Genomic DNA, 25,122 nt, shown 5'->3' with positions numbered 1-25,122 from the left:
AAATATCGCTGATGATATTTTTCTAAAGAAAAATATCGTTGATGATATTCTTCTAAAGAAAATATATGTAGAAAAAAGTTCATTGATGATATTTTTCTATAGGAAAAAGTTAGGAAAATTATCACAGCTAATATTTTCTCATTTAAAAAAAATCTCTTATAAAAATTGTTCTCTTGTGATGAGTTCTAATAAATTAATATTATTTTTTTTTTGTAAAATTATTTAAAAAAATGGTAAATAATTTTTCTAATTGTAGAACCGTTTTCTTTGTTTTTAATATTTGTAGTGTAGTTTAATGATTAAACAAGAAGAAGAAGTGGAAGAAGAAGAAAAAAACATAAAATCGTAGCTGAAAAATCGGTGCTTTTAGAAAGCCTTGATTCCATTTGGTATCTGAAATTGGGTTTAACTCCAAGTTTATAAATGAAGTCAAAGACACACCAGAGAGAAAAGAGATTCAATAATATATAGCAGTGTTCCTAATACAAAAAAATCAACGATATCCAAATTAAGAAATAAAACAATTTCCCCCAAGAAGTAGGCTTGCCAAATGGAACAAGGTGAATATTTTTGGGAAAATATTATGTTTTTTCAAAAAAACTAGAAACTAAAGATATATTATTAACAATTTATATTAGAAAAAAAAAACAACAACAAAACAGGAACCATGTATAAAATATATTCAGAAAAACAATTTAAGCAGTATTTATAAAATATACCAATAATTAAAAAATTATAATAGAAAATTCCCTCCCACTCCCAATTATTTCCTAGAAAACAAACTTTAAAACTAATTTCCCACCGGATTTTGTTGATCTTAAAAAAACCCAAGTTATGTTCCCACAAACCCCATCCTTAGCCCCCCTTAATTTTATTTCTTAAGAAATCAACCAACAAAGCAAAAAAACAACACAAATAAAAAATGAAATTTTTTGAAAATTTATAACATGAGGCTGATTAGTTTGTAAGTGTAACAAATAATATAAAAAATAAATCGTGGACATTTTGTATATAATATCGTAAAATTTAAGTCAAGGACTCCCACGCGGAAAGGGAACTCTGATAAGTTTACATCTGGAATATAAACCACAACTAATTACTTTGTAAACATAGTTTTCCTTAAGTAAAAAAACAAGAAAACATACACATAATTATATAAAAACAAGCATACATATATATTTATATTACTCTATATACAATATTATATACAATTACAACCAACAATAAAAAACAATAATTAAAAATAAAAAAACAAACAATACCATAAAATTATAATACAATATTTGTACGTTAAATATTTAAGATAAAAAACAAAAACAAAACAATTTATACAAAAAAATAAACAAAACAGAACCACAAACAACAACAATAAATAATTTGTATGTAATGAACAAAAGAATAAAACAAACACAAAATTTTTGAAACAAAAAAACACTGTTTAAAACCAGAGATTTTTTATTTTCTTTTCAACAATTGGCATTCTCTTTTTCGTTTCCTATTCGATGGTAGCAAAAGGGATTTTAAAGGAATTTATTGGTGGTTTGGGAGGTGGCTACAATCTGTTAGCAAAATTTTTTTCTACTGTAATTGGTTAGCAACAAAACAGAAGTTTAACTTTTTTCTAAGGAGACTTAAAGACTGATTTGTAACCAAAGTTCCTAATTGATTGGATTGACTGATTGTAGCGCAAGAACCACTCACTTGAACCACTTTTATTGTAATTCTGTAGTTGTTGTGATATTTATACCGTCAGCGTTTATGCTAACGAGGGTATATACGCTTTCATACGGTCAAAATGTGTCTCATCGAAATTATGGTTTTAGACCCCAAGTATGTTTGGACAAAATCCGTTTCAGACAATTTGTAGTCGATTTAGCAATGTCCGTCAGACTGTCTGTTTGTCTGGCTGGTGCACACCCTAACTCTTGAATGGATGAATCGATTTCGTCCAAAATGTGGCATTCGTAATATTTTGTCCAAACTTAGTTTAAGTTTGAAGATGGGCCATATCGGTCCACTTTTTCAGGTACCTCCCCCACAAGCGATAACTCTTGAAAGGAGTAACCGATTTGGTCCATTATTTGCACACCGTAAAATTTCTACTAGACTTAGATGAGGTTCCAAAATGGACCCTATCGGTTTCCTACCGGAAAATTTCAGTTCAGGACCTGCTATCGAATCGCTTTGATTTATGTTGTGACAACTTGTATTCACTGCCCTCCATACGACGGTATAAGTTACATCAGGAGCAAGTCCATACTTCCTGAGAAAATAGCCTGAAAGTTGCAAAAACCCCTATGACACCGAGTGTAGTGGTTGGAGAGCAAGATAACTCTCGAACGGATCTGCCGATTTGGTCCAAATATGGTCTTCGTAATGTTTTGTCCAAACTTAGTTTAAGTACGAAGAGAAGCCATATCAGTCCACTCCTTCAGGTACTTACCCCACAAAAGTTCAAACATTTTCGAAGAAATTATGAGCATGATAACTCTTGAAGGGATTGAACGATTTGGTCCACACAAAATATCGGATAAGTTCGCTTTAAGACCTGCTCACGGATCACTTTGATTTTTGTTGAAGCAACTTGCATTCGCTCCTTCAAATACGACGGTAAACGTTTTTTTCAGGGGCAAGTCCATACTGCTGGAGAAAACAGCCCGAAAGGTGTAGAAGCCCTCTATGTCATCATATGTAGTGTCTGGAGAGCACGAAAACTCTCGAACTGATCAACGGATTTGGTCCAAAATTTGGCCTTCGTCATATTTTGTCCAAACTTAGTTTCAGTTCGAAGATTGTTAATACCGGTTCCCAACTTCCGGTACTTCCCTCAAATATTTAAAAAATGTAACTAAAATGGTATGCACGATATCTCTTGATCGGGGCAACCAATTTGGTCCAAACTTTGGATCTCCTAATATTTTGTACAAATTTAGTTTAACTTCTAAAATAGCCCATATCGGTCCTCTCCTTAGGGTACTTCCCCCACAAAAGTTCATCAGTTGTGTCTAAGTGCAGTTCGAAAATCCTTTGGAAACATATACGGATGCTGTTCGTTGTGGTACTGTTTACAGCGATATTATGTTTTCCGTTGACAAGTTCATGCTTCCTGACATACTGGTCCGAAAGTTATACAATGACCCACTGAAAGGACGATATCTATCGAAAAGATATGACTTCCAAAATAAGATCCACTTCTATAATAGACGATGTCGGTCCATACCTTCAAGTGCCTCCTCTGCAACACTTTTGAACTTCAATCCTAATCCACATTTTTGTCGGCAAGTTCAAATGTCCAAAAAGGGCCACAAAATTCTGAGAGGCCCCTAAATACATTCGTTCTATCCGAAGATGAAAGTTTTAATTCACATAGGCTGAAGGTATATCTCTGCCAGCAAAGGCGACTGATACTTTTTTACTCGTTTTTATTACCATTTACACATTTACAAACAAATATACGCACAGTGATTCAGAAATCAACAGCTTTTGATTCACCGGAAAGCTGATTGTGTAACCTGTCAAAAGTAACAGATTTTTTTTGCCAAGAAAAAAAAACTATTCTGAAACACTGTATGTAGGAGTTTTGTCATCTTCTATACATATTGCACCTTATGTCGGATATCGGATATTTTTGCACAATTTTTTGCGACAAATCATTTTGTCTGCTTGAGACATAGTTTGTTAAACCATCTTCAAATGTATTCCAAAAGTGGAATAAATTTGGGAGGCAGTAAGTACTTCATAAATTTCTTAGATCTCCTAAATCCCATTTCGCTCGATCAACAACATTGATTTTTTTCGTCAAAAAATTTGTTGGATCTCAGCAAAATGTTCGATGCCAAAGATGCCATTCAATCATGGGTGCAAGTGAGCTGGCATGTCATCTTTTTAGCATCTTCATCGATGAATTTTATATGAGCGTGGACCCCAAAATATGCTATTCATTTTTGGATCCAAAGCATGTCATTACACTAATGCTTTGACATGTCATTTTCACCAATGCTTTGGCATGTCATTTCCACCAATGCTTTGGCATGTCATTTTCATCAACCCTTTGACATTATCATTACGACGAGAGTTTTAACAACGTCGGTTGCGATTTTGAGTCTCCGAATTGTAAATAATTAATCTTATATGTTTAGAAAAATGTGTATAAATAAAACACACAAAATTCATCTCTATTGGATCGATGGAAAGAGTTCAAATGCTGATGAAAAGATCGGATCTTTCACGACTTCCTTTGCATTGGTTCAAATGCAAATGAAAAGATCAGATCTTCCACAACTTCGTTTGAACCAATGCAAAAGATGCCATTAAATCATGTCAAAAATTTGCTGGGATGTTTAATGATATTTTAAATATTATTTTCAATTCAATTTAAATTTCAGTGGTTACTTAGAAATTGTAGGTCAAACTTCAATGTTTTTTTAGTTCTGCGCTATAATGTGGGTCAAGCTTAGCGAAGTGTATACACTTTTTCCACTTCGATTGAGACACCTCTAAATCATGGTTTTTGAACGCTTCAGCAGAATCTTTTGGCAACGAAAACCATTGACCACGCCTATTTTCTTGATGTGCGGGAATCAAATGAAATCATTTGATGCCAAGTCGGAACTGTACGGCGGATGATGTCCGGTCAAAAAAGCGCTGATTTGAATCGATGTTGTAGAGCTCGCATTGTCATGGTAAACAATTATTCGCCTTCCCTTGCTCGTTTTTCGAATTTCTTAGGAGACTTCAAGTAAACAAATTGTAGTGTGCCACTCAGAATAACCCGTCTTATGTTCTTCAAGCCGTATAGTAGCCACATGGTCAGTTTAACCAAAGAACAAGGTGACCATTTGCTTTGAAGTGCTTCTGCCATGAACAAAATTCGTTGGATTTGGCTCATGTTTGAAGACCCTCACTGTCGGAATTCATTAAACCAGTTTTTCGTAGTATGGCCCTTGCCTTCATTTTCGGAAGAAAATGGTCACAAGTAATTTAATTTTTTTTTTTGCAAAATAATTTTTTCAAGTCACTGTAAACAACACAACAGATCATCGTATGTCAAACTGTGCTGAGTACGTTTAGGCTAAAAACTGTCAAACTTTCCAAAAAATGTCAAATGGGGCCTGGCAATACGCAGTGATACCTAGGCCACAAAGTTATCGTGCAGACCTCATAGGCACAGTGTATTAACTGTAGATGGTATCTAAGTGTAGCTAGCTAGCTAGCTAGCTAGCCTACAGGCTAAGGGTATACAAATAGGAAAATTCTATTCTCTCTGAGTACTTTCAGCTAATTTTCTGTGGATATTATTCTTTGCCCCTTGGCCCACTGTAATATAAACCCAACAATAATTTATTTTTTTCGTTTCCTAATAATAATATACCCACCTAATAAAAACTCTATTTAATCCCAAAAGTATCATCTTTGGGAGTGCGTCAAATCCAAACCTTCTGATATTTTAAACTAGTTCTTTTGAACCACTGCACAGTGGTCCCACTTGTATGGAAAGGAGTGCCAAAAATAGTTATAATCGAACTACCGTTTTTATAGTTTCTATAGTTTTATAACGCTTTTGCTAACGTAATTGGGACCAATTTAATGCTCAGAATGACTTCTTTAACATTGGGCACTTGGGCATTGCTCTCCAACCAAAGCCGGGATTCAATTAAAATCCGAAAATAGTAAAATTAAATGGATTACCGACTATTGCAACATCTCCATTGTTTAATCACCCACGCCAACCTTCTTAGCATCATTGTAAAGATGAAAATATATTCTTTCATTATCAGGCCTCTCTTTGGAATATCACTAATAGAAGCGTATATGAAGAAAAGACAAAATTTTTTAGTTTTCTATAAAAAAAAAATTAAAAAATTTTTTTTAAGCTACATGAAAGATTTTTGGTACATAGATTGGGAAAAAAATCCCATTCTTAAATCTGTTCGAGATACTAATTTTGGTTGTTGCGCGCAAAAGTTATGGCGGTTTCAATTCTGATAAAAAGAAAAAAATCTTTAAAAGACTCTAATCATTATATTGAGAAAGGCTCTTAATTAGGGGCTCCCTACATACTATATGTTTACTGAGGTCCCATAACTTTAGTGAAAAAGTTGTAAATTTTCGCGGAAATAAGGAAAGCATTCAAAACAATTGGTAGTTTACAACTTGTTCTAATAAAATTCAAGCTGTTTATGCATCTGAAAAAAATATAAAAAATATGTACGTAATCTAAACATCGCGAAGATTCAAATGAAACCAAAACTATACAAATCCGTTTAGCGGTTTGCATATTATAGCAAAAAACAAAAAATATATTGAAGAAATTTATAAAATTTTTGTAAGAGAAAATATTTATTAAAATTTATTTTGTGAGTTAGTTGAACAAAATGTAAGAAAAATAGGTCGGAGTTTTTCTTCTATTTTAGTTAAATTTCACGCAATAAATCACATGTTTTATTTTAATCACTTCTCGAAAACACGCTAACATCTAGCAGAAGATATGGATATCTTTCAAATAAATGTTGGGTTCCTTTAAATGGGGTATAATCTTGAAATAAAATTGTATCGGATAATGTTCATTTTGAAATGCGTGTAAATCGCGAAATCCTCAAAATCACTTGATGCGCATGCGGTTTACCAATACAGCGAATTCTTCTCTTTTAATTTGTACACATTTGCCAGGATTTACTTTGGCCGCTAAGATGTAGCATCGTCTGCAGTTTAGTGTGCAACAAACTGTATTACGCTTATATTTTGCACAAAGTGCATACACTTTTTATGCGCATCCGAGTTCAGTATCAACCGTGAAAAAATACATCGATCTAAACATATTTCAATAAAATCCATCAAGAACCGTGGATGTAGCATCACACAGTATTTTTTGGATAAATCGGATACAGCTCCCATGCCACTAAATTTTTCAAACCGCTGTTTTCGCACAAACGCGAGTGATGACTCCCTTTTTCATTGAAATGGAAACGATCCACATAAAAAGCGAATTAGTCAGCGATATTTTGAAAAACATTTTTCGCAAATTTTTCAATTTTTGCAGTAGCCATTTCCGCCGTTCTAGTAGATGGATTTTTAGGATCTGTGATTCATATGATCTGGATCGTCGAAAAACTAAAATATCGCGGGGTACCAGCACACTCAAGACGATATTGTAAATAATGTACCCAAAAAATAGGTTTTTTAGAAAAAATATCGCACTAAATTTTGGCCTTTGGCAGTAGATTACTCTGCTGCTGTGTGGGCTACATACTCAATATACATATCAGATTATGCAAAATCGCGAGTTCTTTAATCCTATAATTGGTTTTTCGAAATATCCGAATTCGCGTCCCAGTTACATAAAAAATACAAAAAACACCTGAAATCCGGCTTCAAAATGTCAGCATCCATAAAAGGTGGATGCAGTGGAAATGTTGGAAAGTGATACATTAGAAGTGTAATCTTCATTTTGTATTCTCCTACTTTTACTTTGGACTGATGCCCGTCATTTGAATGGTTTAATCAGAAATCGAATAGCAATGTAAAAAACCTGTTTAGCTACAACGTGTTTTACCTATGTTTTTTTCCTTTACGCGGTCGTAACTACCACGTAAATTAAATTTTTTTGCTAAATTTTTGAGCTTTGTACAAAAACATCTAAATTAATCCATCAATAGTCATAGTTACTGGTAAACTACAATAGTTCGCGTATTATAATAGTGCAAACCTTGGCTTCATGGAAACTAAAAAATTTTGACTTTTCTTCATATATTCGCATACGAATAAAATGTTGACAAACGTTTTTTCCCATTCCAAACCCTCAATATTATCGGACCATTTCGTGGTGATCCGATCAACATGGCGACCTGTAGCGTGATTACAAGTTTTAATGGACGGACGGAAGGGCGGAAATATACATATAGCCAGGTCGACGAGACATTCATTTTGATATATAAGGTGGGTCGAAGACCATAATTTCGATGTATTACAAAACTTTTCCCCACATAGTAGTGTAGGGTACACAAATGTTTCTCGATGGTGAGGGTTTAACACAAATCTTTCTGTCTTATAGTGTCGGAGTCAAGCCATTTTTGGTGTCACGGCTTCGACACCGGAGCCGACTTCTAGGATAATTTCCTATACCTTACTTACTTAGCTGGCCCATTACAACATTTGTTCTATAAGCCCAACTTAGAAAAGATCTCCAATTCTCCCTGTTTACTGTTTCTGGAATACCTCGCCTTCTCTCAAACACACCAAGCATTGCCTTATCTGCTTGCGCAAGTACCCAGGCTTCGGAACCATACATCAGCACGGGTAGTATCAGTGTTTTGTAAAGCGTTGTTTTTGTTTGACGAGATGTGGCTTTATTCCTAAACTGCTTACTCAGACCGAAGTAGCATCTGTTGGCCAACACTATTCTTCTTCGTATTTTACAACTGATGTTGCTGGTTGTGTTTATGGTGGTGCCGAGGTAGACAAAGTCATTTACTACCTCAAAATTATAGGAACCAACGTCAACAGTTGGTCCGATCTCTATGGACGCATTGCGCGTCGACACCATCAACTTGACTTTCTCGCCGTTTACCGCCAGACCCACTTCGACTTTTGCAAAGGTGTCAGTTACTTCCTTTGACGATCGACCCATGATGTCAATGTCGTCGGCATAAGCAAGCAACATATGGCTGTTCGTGTATATTGTTCCACTTCTTTTGACCTTCGCGTCTCGTATGACCTTCTCCAGCAGGATGTTGAAAAGATCACACTACACACTACCGCCTCCTTGTCTGAAACCTCTTTAGGTTATAAACTCTTCGGAGAGGTTATTTCCTATTTTAACCGAGTAGCAGTTAATGCTATTCTACAAAGCCGAATGAGCTTTGCAGGAATATCAAAATCAGACATGGCTTGGAACACCTATGAACATATAGGGCCGATCTGCATTTCTTGGTCTTTTCCAGGATTTGTATCAAGGTAAATATCTGGTCAATGGTGGATTTGCCCAATCTAAAGCCGCAATTTCCCATACCATTGGAAATTATAAAAATATATTATCAACTTAACTTTTTCCTATATTTGTACCAAATATGCTAATCCGTGGTCTGTTAACCCACTTAGCGCCGTGAGTTTTTTTCGCGAGAAAACTTGAAATTTTTTATGAAAATTATATTTTGAGACTTTCTAAGCATTTTTCTCTAAAACGTATGGTTCTCCTGCAATCTGGCCTTCTTTTAAAATTGCCAAAAACTTTGGAGGGTAATATAGGTGTATCCTTATATGCCAATCCCTTGGTTTTTGATTGAGAAAATACTCTTACTATATTTCTAACAAATCCCTGACTTTATATGAGTCTAACATTTATGATTAAAATTTTCCTCCAAAGTCGAAAATTACAAAAAAGCCGATAACAGACAATACTATAACAAAATGCAAAAACCCCACAAAAATATTTGAAAATCCCGAGTTTTACGTCAATTGTTTCAACCATTTTTTGTGGCGTTTAAACAACCAGTGGCTTTAATGAAGTGCTTTTAGAGGTGGACGGTCAATAAAGGCAATACCAATAATTTAATCTTGATTTGTTGATAAGTTATTTTCTTTCGCTTATCTCAATTCATAACACAATACGGATATTAAATTTCATCAAAATTTGAACCCTATTGCAAGAGGTTCTCAAACGGGTACGCCTTTGTGCGGGAATATGAGCAATAGGGAAACTTTTACACACTTTTCGAATAAAATATTTGTAACTTTATATGTGTAATTCAGAGTCAGATTTATTATACCCTCAGCATTTACACTTTCATACGGACAGAATGTGCCTTATCGAAATAATGGTTTAGACCGAAAATTTCCGAAAATTTTCGAACTTTTGCGGGAGAGGTACCGGAAGGAGTGGACCGATATAATTCATCTTCGAACTTAAACTAAGTTTGGACAAAATAGTACGATACCCAATATTTTGTTCGAATCGGTTGATCCGTTCGAGAGTTATCGTAGAGGCACATTTTGTTCGTATGAAAGTGTGCATAGCCTCGTTAACATAAATGCTGAGGGTTTAATGATTCACATTCCAAAATATTTCGAAACTCATAATAGGATATTGGCACCTCACATTAAAAACTCCTAAAACAAATTTTAATTTTTATCTACATATCTCTGGCATTATTCATAATCTATCCATAACTATCGCTATCTACCCATGTACATTATTCACTCATATAAAGAAAATATTCTAAAAATCATAAAATTACATAAATTATAATTTTTATAATTATTATTATCATCAACTCTAATCCTCATGCGAATTAAAATTCAAACAAAATATATTCAATTAATTACATAAAGGATGATACGTAATGAACATAAGTTAATAACTCAAACAAATAAATTACAATATTATTATTAACAAATCGTAATGTATAAAAATAATCAATTCGAATTAAAAAAAAAAAAAAACAACAACAAAATCATACAAACAATTATTTAAGCCATTGACATTCACGCATTTCTTATGTTTTGTTTTATAGAAATCATATCACAACGCTCATATGATGATCATTTAATGTACGACCGTTTAATTATAATTTCAAAGAAAAATTAAGTAAACAAGACACAAATATAAGCAAACAAAAATATTTTATATTTCAAAGATAACCAAGAAGAAGAAGAATGAAAAGCTTACAATCGAAAACAATGAATTACAAACCACAACAAAAAATATATAAATGAAATGATGTTTTATTGTTGGGAATGGGTGGGGGTTAAAGGAAATGACGATAATTTTTGTTCGTAATTTATCTGAATTTCATGATTTAAAAATACGATAAATATAGGGGAACTGTATTATCACACATACGTTATTTAAGAGTACGGTATTGCCCACATACTGCATTGCCAGTAAAACACGGTTATATCGTCAGAAGTAGCAATGTGCAACGTAGTGGAGACAACAATCAACCATTTCTGCAAGATGCCATCTAGTGAGGGACCTTTTATCGTAAGTAAATGAGTAATTATTAACTTTGGTAAGGCAGTGTTGTATTGAATTGCGTTGGTAATAACAGCGTGCTATTGATGTATTTATAAATATCGTAAATTTGGAATGCCTCGATAATTTGTTAGTTACAAGCATCCCTGTAGATAGCATGAGGTCATGTGTCGACATGTCACCACTTTGTCTACTATTATGGTAACAAAGTCAAAACATTGTCAAAATGTTGTCAACAATTCATACTTTTACCTTAAAGCTGGGTACACATTGTCAGTTTTGAATGACAGCTTTGTTGTTGCTTGCTAGTGTGGCCGTTCATTTGTGTCTTTCATCATGCAACCACAAAATGTTTTGTGGTTGATGGACGGTTGGACAGTTATCGATAATTGCAAAAAATCGTCATTCAAAACTGACAATGTGTACTGTACCTAACAAGAAGAAGCATTGCTTATATATTCATTTTCTTAATTGTTTGGTGTAAAATAACTTTTGGCAGTTCGTGTAAAAATTGTTTTTGTAAAAAATCAAAAAAATATTCGTGATTAAACTTAATGTATATAATTTTAATAACAACAAGTATGAACAAAATAGACAATTCTATATCAACAAGTAAAAAAGTATCAGTCGGCTTTGCCGACAGAGATATACCCTCAGCACTTTTGGGACATTTGAACATTCCGACAAAAATGTGGATTAGGATTAAAGTTCAACAGTTTTGAGGAGGTGGGAATGGACCGACTAGTGCATTACGCAAGTGGATCTTATTTTGAAAGTCATATCTTTTAGATAGATATCGCACCCACTAGTTACTTCAGTGGGTTATCGTACACCTGTTGGACCAGTATGACAGGAAGCATGGACTTGTCCACGGAACATCATCGGTATAAATTTCCAAAGGATCTCCGAACAGACCCTAAACTGCACTGGGACACTAATGTTAATTTTTTGTGGGGGAGGTATCCTAAAGAGAGGACCGATATGGGTCATTTTAGAAGATAAAGTAATATTGGATAAACTATGACGAAGGCCAAATTTTTGACAAATCGGTTGATCAGTTCGAGAGTTATTGTGCTCTCCAGCTACTACGTATGGTGCCATAGCGGGTTTTTACAACTTTCGGGCTGTTTTTTCAAGAAGTACGGACTTGCCACTGAAAAAACTTTAACCGTCGTAATTGAGACAGCGATTAAAAGTTTCTTCAACAAAAATCAAACTTAGTCAAGAGCAGGTCTTAAAGTGAACTTAAACCAATTTTTTGTGGGAGGTACCGGAAGGATCGGGCAAATATAGTCCATATTCGAACCTCGTCTATATCTGGTAGAAATATTAGGATACGTAAAGTATAGACCAAATCGGTCCCACTCTTCAAAAGTTATCGTGCGAACAATTTTTCCGAAAATATTTGAACTTTTGTGAGCGAGGTACCTGAAGGAGTGGACCGACATGGTTTATCTTCGAACTTAAACTATGTTTGGACAAAATATTACGAAGGCCAAATTTTGCACCGAATTGGAAGATCCGTTCGAGATTTATCTTGCGCTCCAACCACTACACACGGTTTCATAGGTGGTTTTTGCACCTTTCAGGCTATTTTCTCAGGAAGTATGGACTTGCCCCTTATGAAACTTGTACCGTCGTATGGAGGGCAGTGAATACAAGTTATTGCAACAAAAGTCGAAGCGATTCGAGAGCAGGTCCTAATCTGAACTTATCCGAAATTTTGTGTGGGAGGTACCCGATGTAGGGGACCGATTGAGTCCATATTCGAACCTCATCTAAGTGTGGCAGAAATTTCACGATGTGGAAAGTATGGATTTAATCGGTTACTTCCTTCGAAAGTTATCGTGCGCACAAATTTTCCGAACATTTTCGAACTTTTGTGGGGGAGGTACCGGAAAGAGTGGACCGATATAGCCCATCTTCGAACTTAAACTAAGTTTCGGCAAAATATTACTAAAGCCAAATTTTTGACCGAATCGGTTGATCCAGCCAGCCAGACGGACGGACATTGCTAAATCGACTCCAAATTGTCTGAAACACATTTCATCCCAACATACTTGGGGTCTAAAACCATTATTTCGATGAGGCACATTTTGCCCGTATGAAAGTGTATATCAGGAAAAATGTCTAAAATTGTCTTTTCCATTTCAAAAAAATCAAAAAAATTTTTTGATACTACATCAATGGTTTTTGGTACACAGATTAAGAAAAAACTCTGCATTCCAAATCTGTTTTCGTTACTAACTTCGATCGTTGCGCGCAAAAGATATGACGGTTTTAATTTTGATAATTAGAAAATATTCTAAAAAAAATCGCGGCTTAATGTAGTTAGCTGTTATATCCTATTATCGTTAACTGAATTCGTAAGCTTTTCGATGATGCAAAAAATAATCTCAATGGACTCGCGAAAAATAAAATTTTTTAAATAATTTCGGGTATTTAAAAACATATTTTTGAAACAACAGCGCTCATACTTACGAAAAATATATAAAAAAAATTATAACAGCATCCAGACATTTTGAGGAATAAAATGAAACCTAAGTTGTGAAGGTTGGAGCTGTAGTATTCATGTTATTTGCAAAAATACGAAGAAAATATTACGAAAAAATTAAAATCATATTATTCTAATTTTATTTTTTTATAGTTTTATAGGAAGAGTTGGAGAAAAAAATGTTTGAGTTCTTCGGCATTTTCGTGAAAATTTCACGCAATAATGATGATATTCCGTTGTAACAAATGTTTCGCTTATAGTTTTCCTATTGGATAATATTATTAGAACCTTATATTAAATCAAAAGGAATTCCAATTGTGGCATAACGTTAAAATAATGTTATATTGAATATTATAACATTTGAGACGCATATAAACCGCGTAATTATGAAAATGACATGATGCGCATCCGATTTTCCAACACAGCGAATCAATCCCTCTTATTTGATGTACTGTTTGTCAAATTCTATTTGGCGGCCACGATGTAGCATCTGCTGCATATTAGGGAGCAAAATACTGTAAAATGGTCATAATTTCCGCGAAGTTCATTTACATTTTATGCGCATCCGATTTCAATAATCACCATTAAAAAATACATCATTCTATGCCGGTTCAATGCGATCCATCAAGAACCGTGGATGTAGCATCGCACTAAATTTTTAGAAAAAATCTATTGTATCTCTGGATTTACGAGAGTTTTTAAATATCTGTTTTCGCACAGTTTAAACACGCGTATAGATCTATTTATTTAAGTAGAACTGACACATCCAAAACGCGTTTTAATATGCGATATTTTCAAAATAATTTTTTGCAAATTTTCGAAATTTGAGGGGTATCATATCCCCCGATCTAGTGGGTGGATTTTTACGCGTCGTGTCTTGTTAGATTCAGAACGTAAAAAAACTAAATTTACGCGGGTTTCCACGGAAATCGAATGACGTTTGTAAATTTTAAACCAAAAACAAGTAAGAAAAGTCTATAGTCGGACGGAGCCTACCATGGGATACCCTATACCACTATCCCTGGACAATCGCTCTCCATGGAACTTCTTTTCAATATTTGTTAAAATTTAATTATCAAATATCATAGATGTAATGTATGATACTTATGACCAAAACCAAAAAGTTATCTAGCATGACAAAGACATTTTTGTAGCAGGAAAGGAAAATTTAGTTCACACAAACTAAAATGTAATGAAACCCACTTATGTAGTACTACTACTTCCGTTGTTTAACCGCTACGTTACTGAAATTTTTACCAATTTCACACAAAAGTTTCAGTCCATTTAACCCGCTAAGTATTATCTGATCTTCACGTTGGTTTGTACGCTTCTTCTTCATCATAAACTTAAACTTTGTTTAAAATGTTGCGAGTTATTATTTTGACCTACAGGGCCGCTACAAAATTGGTTATTTTTTTTTTTTTTTTTTTTTTTGGTCCATTTCATCCCCTGAACATTTCACGATCATCACCAAAATTCGTTACAATCGGTCCATATTTGCGGCCTTAAGCTTGTTTACAATTTTAAATGGACGGGCACAGATCGCTAAATCGCTTTATCTCGTCGAATATATGAATTTTGGCATACCAAATAAGGGGTCTAGGACGAATATTTCGTGGTGTTACATAAACTTTTGGAGAGACAATATGTAGCATGGGATAAAAATGTGGTTCTCTACACAGAACCCATTATATATTAGGCAGTAGGCCCGTTATCTAGCAAACACTTTATTGCAATATACATCAGAGGAAAGGTCAGTAGTTTTATTTCCATATTTAGGCTACTTTGAGAAATATATATGTCCTCAAGGAATTAAAATATCGACCAAAAATAAAACTTTTATATTTTTCATACAAAAGTTATGGTCATTTCACCCGCTAAAGAATATCGGATCATCATTCAAAATTGTAGGCATCTTTTTCAACCCATACTCTTACCCGGTGCAAAATTTCGTGACTATTGATGTATAATTGCGACTTCTAGCGAGTTTATTATTACAAAACAAAAAAATAACGGAATATATTAGGCTGTAACTCTGTTATCTGATCATGCACACCACCGTAAGTGGCATCAATTGAAAGGTCAAGCGTTCCACTTTCAAGTATATCTCACTTGTCCGGAATGTCACTTCCAGGAATTCAGATATAAGCTGTATATTAAAAATTTTCACAATTTTCACACAAAAGTTTTGGTCCATTTAACCCTCTAAATATTATCCGATCGCCATCTGAAGTTGCAAGCTTCTCCTTTGTGGTATACTCTTACCTTATTTAAAATTATGTGTTGATTGGACTATTATTGAGACCTACAGATCCGCTAGAAAATTGGATAAATATTATGTTTTTGGTCCATTTCACCCGCTAAATATTTCACGATCATCACCAATAAGAATAGGGATCTATTCTGATCTGAACCTGACCTCCATACAAAATTTCATGACGATCAGTCCATAATTGCGGTCTGGAGCGTGTTTACAATTTATAATGGACAGACGGACGGACGGACGGACGGACAGACACACATCTCAAAATCGCTTTATCTCGTCGAGATATGAAGATTGGTATACCACATTGGGGGTCTCCGACGAATATTTCGCGGTGTTACATGAATTTTTACCAAAACAAACTTATAATACCCTTTTCCACATTGTGGTATAGGGTATAAAAATAGGTTTTTGAGAAAAATGTACGCACAAAAATTTCGTGTTTGGGCGCAGATTACTGTGATCCTGTGAGGGCTACACCCTCATGTTATACATTAAAAAATGCGAAATCGCGAGTACTACAATCAAATAATAACCTTTTAGGGAAATCCAGCTGCGCGTCCCGATTAGAGCAAACATTCAAAAAACCCCATTTTTCAGGTTTCAAAATGTCAGCATCCGTTTGAGTTAGATACAGTGGATATATTAAAAAATCATACATTAGAAACTTCAACTCTGAAGTGTACTCTTTAACTTCTCCTTTGAGCATTAAGCTCTACATTGTGTTGTAAAACCACTAATTGGAAAATAACATAATGAAACTCGTTTAATTCAACGATTTTTCCGATTTTTTTACATTAGTACGACCACAGCTTCCGCTCAAATTATTATTTTAAGAAACCCCTCGGTGAATCGGGCTAAAACAGTTTATTTTACCGAAGTGCGGTCAAAAGTTATGGTATAGTAAAACTGATCGCGAGTTACAATACCCCATACCTCAGTTTCAACATAAGTTAATTTTCTACAAAAAGCTTGATATACCCTTTCTAGCCTAAAGGCTGAGGGTATAAAAAGTAAATTCTGATGCGGCTGATAACATTTGTGGTGAAACTTCGACAATTAGACATTTTGTGGAAACTTTAGAGAAAATTGTCTAGCCTGACGAATATATTGTCCTGTGTCGGTGGAAATACTGAACGCAACTTACATCTGATATCACTATGCAACACTGAAAATGCAAACAACTTCTAGTATGCATTTTTTTGAAAGTACATATTTAGACTACAAAAACCCTAGTAGAGTTTTGTCCTGTCAGATCCAGTTCGGATTTTATGGCCTCATATAAACCGGCCTAAATCTACACTTTTTTTCCATTTATCAGGCCTTTATCTCAGAAACGAATAGCAATTTGGGGTTGCTGTCTTTACCAATATCGTAGCCCTGAACTAGTAGAACCTATCTTTTGAAATAACCGCATAAGAAAAACTTCATCTAGGGCATCAAAATCTATAAAATATAAAAATTTGTACATAATTGCTGAAATTCTGGTCAGTATCGGCTAAACTATTGGGAGTTGAACCAAGTAACCTTCTGCAAAAATCTTTTAAATAAAGTTCCCAACAATTCTTTAGAACATTCTAAAACTTTAAAATGCTTACTTCATGTTGATTCAGCGGTATTTTGCATCATATCTTTTACAACACGTATTTCAAACACAGTTCACACCAAGAGTTTATTCTCGCATTTCGAATTTCACCACATTATTGACATATTTATTAAATCGTCGTTGAAAAATGTACTGAAAACAACGGCATAGAGGCATTTTGCAACAATGACATGTTCTGAGGAGTTGTGTATTAGATTCCAGGGAATATTTTTCCAAAAGAAAATATTCAGGAAAAATTAACGGTTTTGGAGATACGGGTCGAAATGTATAAAAATTGTGGAATTTTTGCATATATTTTGAAATTTGAGGCAATAAATGTAGTTTTTCGAGTTCATCATTTCTCCAAATATTTTATTCTTGTCCTTATCTATATGCTTCAGAGGTCAGAAGAAGATTCGCTTTAGTTTCAGAGATATAGCCCCGAATTTCTTTAAAAACTCAGTATTTCACCATGTTTAGATGGGGCCATAAAATCCGAGCTGGATCTGACACAACAAAACCCAAATAAGGTTTCTTGTCGTTTGGGTCTGTACTTTCAAAAAATCCTCAGTTCGAATTGTTTGCACAAGATCACCTTAAAAATGTTGCACAGTGTAATTCTACAAAGAATCCAACCTATAATTGATGAGACGTTGCGTAAATAGCAAGCAGGGTTTAGGGCGGGGCGATCGTGTGTAGATCATGTTAACTCCTTGCGTATTATGATTGAACAATCGATGGAGTACAACTCCCCCCTTTATCTGCTCTTTATTGATTTTGAACGTGCATACGACACCGTTTCCCGTGATGCTATCTCGTTAACCATGTTAAATAAGGGTACACCAGAAAAAATAGTTGTTCTAATACAAGAACTATACAATGGAGCAGAATATAAAGTGCGTTTTAATGGTAAGGGGAGCAACCCTTTTAGTACCTCAGCTGGAGTGAGACAAGGATGTGTATTATCCCCCACATTATTCCTCATACTCTTGGACTGGGTAATGGAGGAAACAAATTCACAAGTTCCTGAGGGTATAAGATGAAATTTAAACAGTTTTCTTGGTGATATTGACTACGCTGACGACATCTGCCTGATGACTCACAAACACTCTGTTATGGAAGCAAAACTTAAGAAATTATCCGAAAACGCGAATAAGGTCGGATTACGAATAAATTTCACGAAGACCGAACTAATGCGTATATGTTCAGAAAACTCAATCCCTATGACAAGCAATGGTACAACTATTGAAGATGTGTCTTCATTCAATTACTTAGGATGTACAATATCTAGAGATGGCGGTTCAGCGAAAGACATATGTAAATGATCGTATCAATAAGGCGCGATCAGCATTTATGAAATTATATAAAATATGGAGATCCAACAACATATCCAAGAAAACTAAACTTAAAATATTCAACAGCAGCGTCAAGTCTGTTTTGCTATATGGATGTACAACATGGAGCTTTACAAAAGCAACGCAACATAAATTACAATCATTTGTGAACCGCTGAAGCAAATATTACGCATTTATTGGTCCAACTGGATCTCAAACAAAGCTTAATGGCAAATGGCAAACTGCAGTCCATTATCCGTTGAAATAAGGAAGAGAAAGTGGACATAGATTGGTCACACGCTTAGACGACCACCATCAGAAATATCAAGCTCATCATTTGAATAGAATCCTCAAGGGCACCGCAGCCAAGGGCGCCCACGTAATACATGGATAGGATGTGTGAAACAAGAATATGAAGCAGCTCAACTTTCATGGAACCAAGTCAAGATGCTAGTAAGAGATAGAGAGAGATGGAGGGATTTTCTAATGCCCCATGTTCTTCGTGAACGTTTTGTTTGTGTGTGTATATATGTGTATATAACAATTGTATTAGCAAAAATTATACATAAATAAATAAAGGACATACATATATATAAGGCGAAGGTCATTTAATAGTGATATTTGAATTAATTCTCTTGTTGTCTCGAGTTGAGCTGTTATGACCTAGGGACATTAAAAATTTGGAGTCCACCGAAGTCCCACACATTCAACTATTATTCTACGCTAAGCCGATCATCAGTCATATTAGAATGATGCATTTACTTTTTATTGCCGTAAATCACATTGTGGTCGTTGTGCTTGGATATAACATGGAAACTTGTATATAACATGGAAAAGGAAAGGAGATAGAACCATAGTTCCTTTTGGGGATATACATATAATGACTTTCTGTGACGATTTATGCATGTCCGCCCGTCTGTCCATGTATTTTTGTTCGCAACGTACAGGTCACATTTAAAATCCGATTCAGCTGAAAATTAGGAAACATCATTTTTTAATTCATAGCAAGAATGCTATTGCTTTTGGTGAAAATCGATTTAGATTTGGATAATATAGCTCCCATTTATATTTTCGGCTGATTTCACGTATTTGCTGCACCAAACACGCTATTAATTTCTACCGAATGGTGTTGCTGTTTAAATTCTCCACAAAAACAACCAAAACGTTTTTTGAAATTGTCCCCTCTTTGAACAAATATATGTCTTGTTATTGGCTGCCATTTTTCATACAGACGCACAAAGGGTGTATTGAAATAGAAAAACAAAAGAATGTGCAAAAAATCAGCTGTATATTTTCCATACTTCTCCTATTTCCAATTTAATGCCATGATTACTTTTCGAAATATCACTAAGGCGTATTTCTGTATCATTTCGCCTTACATGGATGCGTAAATTGTCAGGAAAAAAATGTCTTGTTGGGGGAGGGGGTGTACATAGTAATAATTGTGGTTTGATTGACATATAGGACAAACAATGAGGACACATGCTTAACCCACCCCGAATTTTACATTTTTATAAAAGTATGTATAGAGAAATATCAGCAAAACTATTCAAAGGTGGTAGCCATGTCGATTAATACTAATCTCATTTGGGGCTTTCCAAATAAATTCTATGAAGAGAAAATAATTTGAATGTCTAGAGGTCTTCAATGGAAATGAAGATCTCTATAAGACTGTTTTACATCTTCTATAAACAGAAGACATTTTTAATGTCTTCAAAACCATGTTCTAGGGACATAAGGCCTTTTTAAGGTCATGCAGGTCTTTTTAACTTCATAAAACCCATGTTTACGTCTACAAAATACCTTTGTAGGGTTTTCTATGGATAGATTACCTTTAGTCTTCCATGGGCAGACCTTTTTAGGGTCTTCCAGACCTTTTTAAGGTCTTCAAGATCATTTTTAAGTCTCCTAAGGACAAAAACCTTTTTTAAGGTTTCTATGGACGGAAGACCTTTTTAAGGTCATCTGGAGATAAAGGGTCTTTTTAATGTATTCTATGGACTAAAGAACTTTTTAAAGTCTTCAAGACCATTTTAAAGTCTTCAGAGATCTTCAAGATTTTTGAAGGTCTGAAGACTAGAATTGTGTCAATCTAGTTCAATTGAATTACTTACGTCCACATCGTTTGTATGAAAACTCGGTGTATACGTAATTTCACACGTTAGTTTGCATGACGTTACTCATACATTTTGGAAGTAGGACAAAGAATTAGGAACTAGATTGCCCAACTTTAGTAAAGACCTTTCAAAGGTCTTCTACGTACAGAAGAGATTTTAAAGTATTCTATGGACAAAAGACCTTTTTAAGGTGAGGAGCTTTTGTTGTTCAGCGTCTCGAAAATGCATCATTCCATTCCATCAAAGTGATTCGAGAGCAGGTCTTAAAGTGAATTCATCCAAAATGTTGTGTGGGAGGTACCCGTAAGAGTGGACAAATATAGTCCATATTCGAACCTGACCTATATCTGGTAGATATATTAGGATTTGTAAAGTATGGGCCAAATCTGTCACTCTCATCAATAGTTATCGTGCGTACAATATTTGAACTTTTGTGGAGGAAGTACCTGAAGGAGTGGACCGATATGGCTTATCTTGGAACTTAAACTAAGTTTGCACAAAATATTACGAAGGCCACATTTTGGACCGAATCGGCAGATCAGTTCGAGGGTTATCTTGCGCTCCAACCACTACGCACTGTGTCATAGGGGTTTTTTTGCACCTTTCAGGCTATTTTCTCAGGAAGTATGGACTTGCCCCTGATGAAACTTATACCGTTGTATGGGGGGCAGTGAATACAAGTTGCTACAACAAAAATCAAAGCGATTCGAGAGCAGGCCCTAAACTCAACTTTTCCAAAATTTTGTGTGGGAAGTGCCCGAAGGAAGTCTAGTAGAAATTTCACGATGCGCAAAGTATGGACTAAATCGGTTACTCCCTTCAAAAGGTTATCGTGCGCACAAATTTTCCGAACATTTGGAACTTTTATGGGGGAGGTACCGAAAGAGTGGACCGATATAGCTCATCTAACTTAAACTAAGTTTGGACAAAATATTACGAAAGCTTAAATTCGAACCGAATCGATTCATCCGTTCGAGAGTTATCGTGCGCTCCATCCAGCCAGACAGACGGACGGACATTGCTAAATCAACTCCAAATTGTCTGAAACACATTTCGTCCAAACATACTTGGGGTCTAAAACCATTATTTCGATGAGGCACATTTTGCCCCTATGAAAGTGTATATCGTCACCTGAAATGCCCAAGGGGTTACCCTCAAGGGGTTACGTTGAGGGTTTAGCTGTGTACACATTGCCAGTTTTGAATGACAGCTTTGTTGGTGCTTGCTAGTGTGGCCGTTCATTTTTGTCATTCATCATGCAACCGCAAACTGTTTTGTGGTTGCTGGACGGTTGGACAGTTATCGATAACTGCGAAATATCGACATTCAAAACTGACAATGTGAACTGCTCTTTACGTCTTTGAGCATTTCAGGCGACGATATACCCTTTCTAGCCTAAATGCTGAGGGTATAAAAAAGTAATTTTTTGTAAAAAATCTATAATTTATATGATATAGTCCCATAGAACGGCAACAACCGATTTTCGGTATTTTGAAGGTTTTAGCTTCATTATCGCACCGAAATGGCTGAAATTTGGTATTTAGCCTACGTTGTGAGTATTAAACTTTCCCCCGGTATAGGGCCACGCCTTCATAAAGCCCCCCTTAGGACAGTACCTCCGGATTTCAGGCATTTTGAAGGTTGTGACCACAATAACCCATCGAAATGGCTGAAATTTGGTATTCAACTTTTCACCTCGGTATAGGTCCATGCCTTCATATAGCCCCATAGAACGGTACACCCCAATTTTCGATATTTTGAAGGTTGTGGCCTAAACATTCCACCGAAACGGCTGAAATTTGGTATTTAGTCTTCGTTGGGGGTACAAAACGTTCCACCTGAAATTTTTATGTATGGGTCCATGCCTTCATATTGCCCTTATAAAACGGTACATTCCGATTTTCGGTATTTTGAAGGTTGTGGCCACAATATCCCACCGAAATGGCTGAAATTTGGTATATGTTGGAGGTAAAAACCTTTCCGACTGAAATTCGTTATAGGTCCACGTTTCGATATAGCCCCCATAGAACGGTACCTTCCGATTTTCGTAATTCTGAAATTTGTTGTTCATATATCCCCCGCATTAGCCACAATATCTTACCGTAATATGGGAAGCTTGGATTTTAGTCTTTTTGAGTCTAAAAACTTTCCGCCAGAAATTTGTCGGTGTATATCGAAGTTTTGATATAGCTCCAATAGAACTGTACCTCCCGAATTTCGGTATTTTGTAATTTCTGAAATTTGGTATTAAGTCTACTTCATAAACGAAAGGAAACTAATTGTTCTATTTTACTTCAATACAACTCGTTGTGGAGGGTATAACAAGTTCGGCCCGGCCGAACTTAACGCCGTTCTTACTTTGTGTAGTCTAAATCTTCTCTACAATTGGTGTATATTTATTCTTATTTTTTTAAGGATATAAACTTCGTACTACGAAGTTCGTAGCCTATGTACGCATATTGATTTTCAGTGTCCATGGGACATGAGCCTCTTAGACTTCAGATGTTACTTCAGAATTCAAAAAATTCAACTCATGGCTAAACCATTTCTTTGAACATCAGAAACTGACTTTTTCTCGCCGTCGAAACCAACAAAAAAGGCAACGTTTTATATAAATGTTATAGCCTTCGAATAAGGTAATATGAAATTTAAATCTATTGGTTGCATAATTACGAGAATAAAATACAACAATCTGTAATTGCCGGTGATTTTGTATATCAAAGAATGAAAATAAAAGGAGTCATACGACTTTTTCAATAATTTACTATGCAAGTAGTACGGTTCTTTAATTTATAATTTCGGTAATTAAAGATACTTTTCAGTAAGTTAGTGACCAAAAAAGTAGTCGTTAAGTTCTGCCCATAGCAAGACCGCTGTCAACTTTTATTTAAACTTTTCATTCATAATTTTGCTTTTTTTTAGTAACTTAAAACATTAATTAGAGGATTTAAAAAAGTAAATTTAAAAATTAAGATATTAATCATAACGCTTTAAATGTTTTAAGCATTTCTATATAAAATATCCTTGGAATACATTACATGCTCCCAAGGGACTTACTTTCTCACTAATCAGAAGACTATTGAACTAATTCCTTTAGTGTAAAGGAACACCCAACATCGATTTTTAAAGGAACTACCCACTACTGGGTTTAAAATTCTGTTGCCTATCATAGTCAGCCATCAATGGTTGAACGGTAGAAAAATCATTCGACTGATTCATATAGTTAATTCCATATTGACTGTATAACTTGGTCAACAGTTGTGGACCTAAACATTTAAAAAAAATATTTTTTCTTATTTATATACCAATCGCTATCGCTAAGAATGAAAACGCTAATGAAATAAATAAGAATCTAATGCCCAAGATAGGAAAAAATATTGATGCCCGGATTATCGAGGTACGAAAAATTTGAGATGTCCAGATTACGGAGTCTTACTTATTTACTTAGCTGGCCCATTACAGAACATTTGTTCCATAGATCGAACTAAGAAAATATCTCCAATTCTCTCTGTTTTTCGCTTCGCTTTCTGGAATACCGCGCCTTTTCATGTCTTCATCCACTTGTATGCTCCATCGAAGCTAAGGCCTGCCGATTCTGCCTGCACCGCCATGTGGTATGTATTCATACGCCTTTTTAGCGGGTTCATCATCGCTCATTCTTATGATATGGCCTAGCCAACGCAATCGCTGCATCTCGATACGTTTAACTATATTCATGTCTTTGTATAGCTTATATAGCTCGTGGTTCATACGACGTCGATATTCACCGTCAACGCAAATCGGCACGTAGATCTTTCGAAGAATTTTCCTCTCAAACACACCAAGCACTGCCTTATCTGCTTGCGCAAGTACCCATGCTTCGGAGCCATACATTAGCACGGGTAGTATCAGCGTTTTGTATAGTGTTATTTTTGTTTGACGAGATGTGGCTTTGTTTTTAAATTGCTTACTTAAACCATAGTAGCATCTGTTGGCCAATACAATTCTTCTTCTTATTTCACAACTGATGTTGTTTGTTGTGTTTATGGCAGTGCCGAGGTAGACGAAGTCTTTAACTACCTCAAAATTATAGGTACCAACTTCCACAGTTGGTCCGAGCTCTATGGAAGCTATGCGCGCGACACCATCAATTTGGTCTTTTCGCAGTTTACCGCCAGACCCACTTTCGCAAATTCTGCTTCGACCTTCCTAAAGATATTAGTTACTTCCTTTACTTATCGTCCCATGATATCTATGGCTATTGATGTAAATTGTGCCATTTCTTTTGACATTTGCATCTCGTATTACCTTTTCCAGCAAAATGTGGAATTGGTCACACGAAAGGCTGTGTCCTTGTCTGAAACCTCTTTTGGTACTGAAC

The sequence above is a fragment of the Musca autumnalis genome, unplaced genomic scaffold (genome assembly GCF_047663935.1).
Source record: "Musca autumnalis isolate F117 unplaced genomic scaffold, ASM4766393v1 scaffold_4, whole genome shotgun sequence".
Lineage (NCBI taxonomy): Eukaryota > Metazoa > Arthropoda > Insecta > Diptera > Muscidae > Musca > Musca autumnalis.
This window is presented reverse-complemented; position numbering follows the sequence as displayed.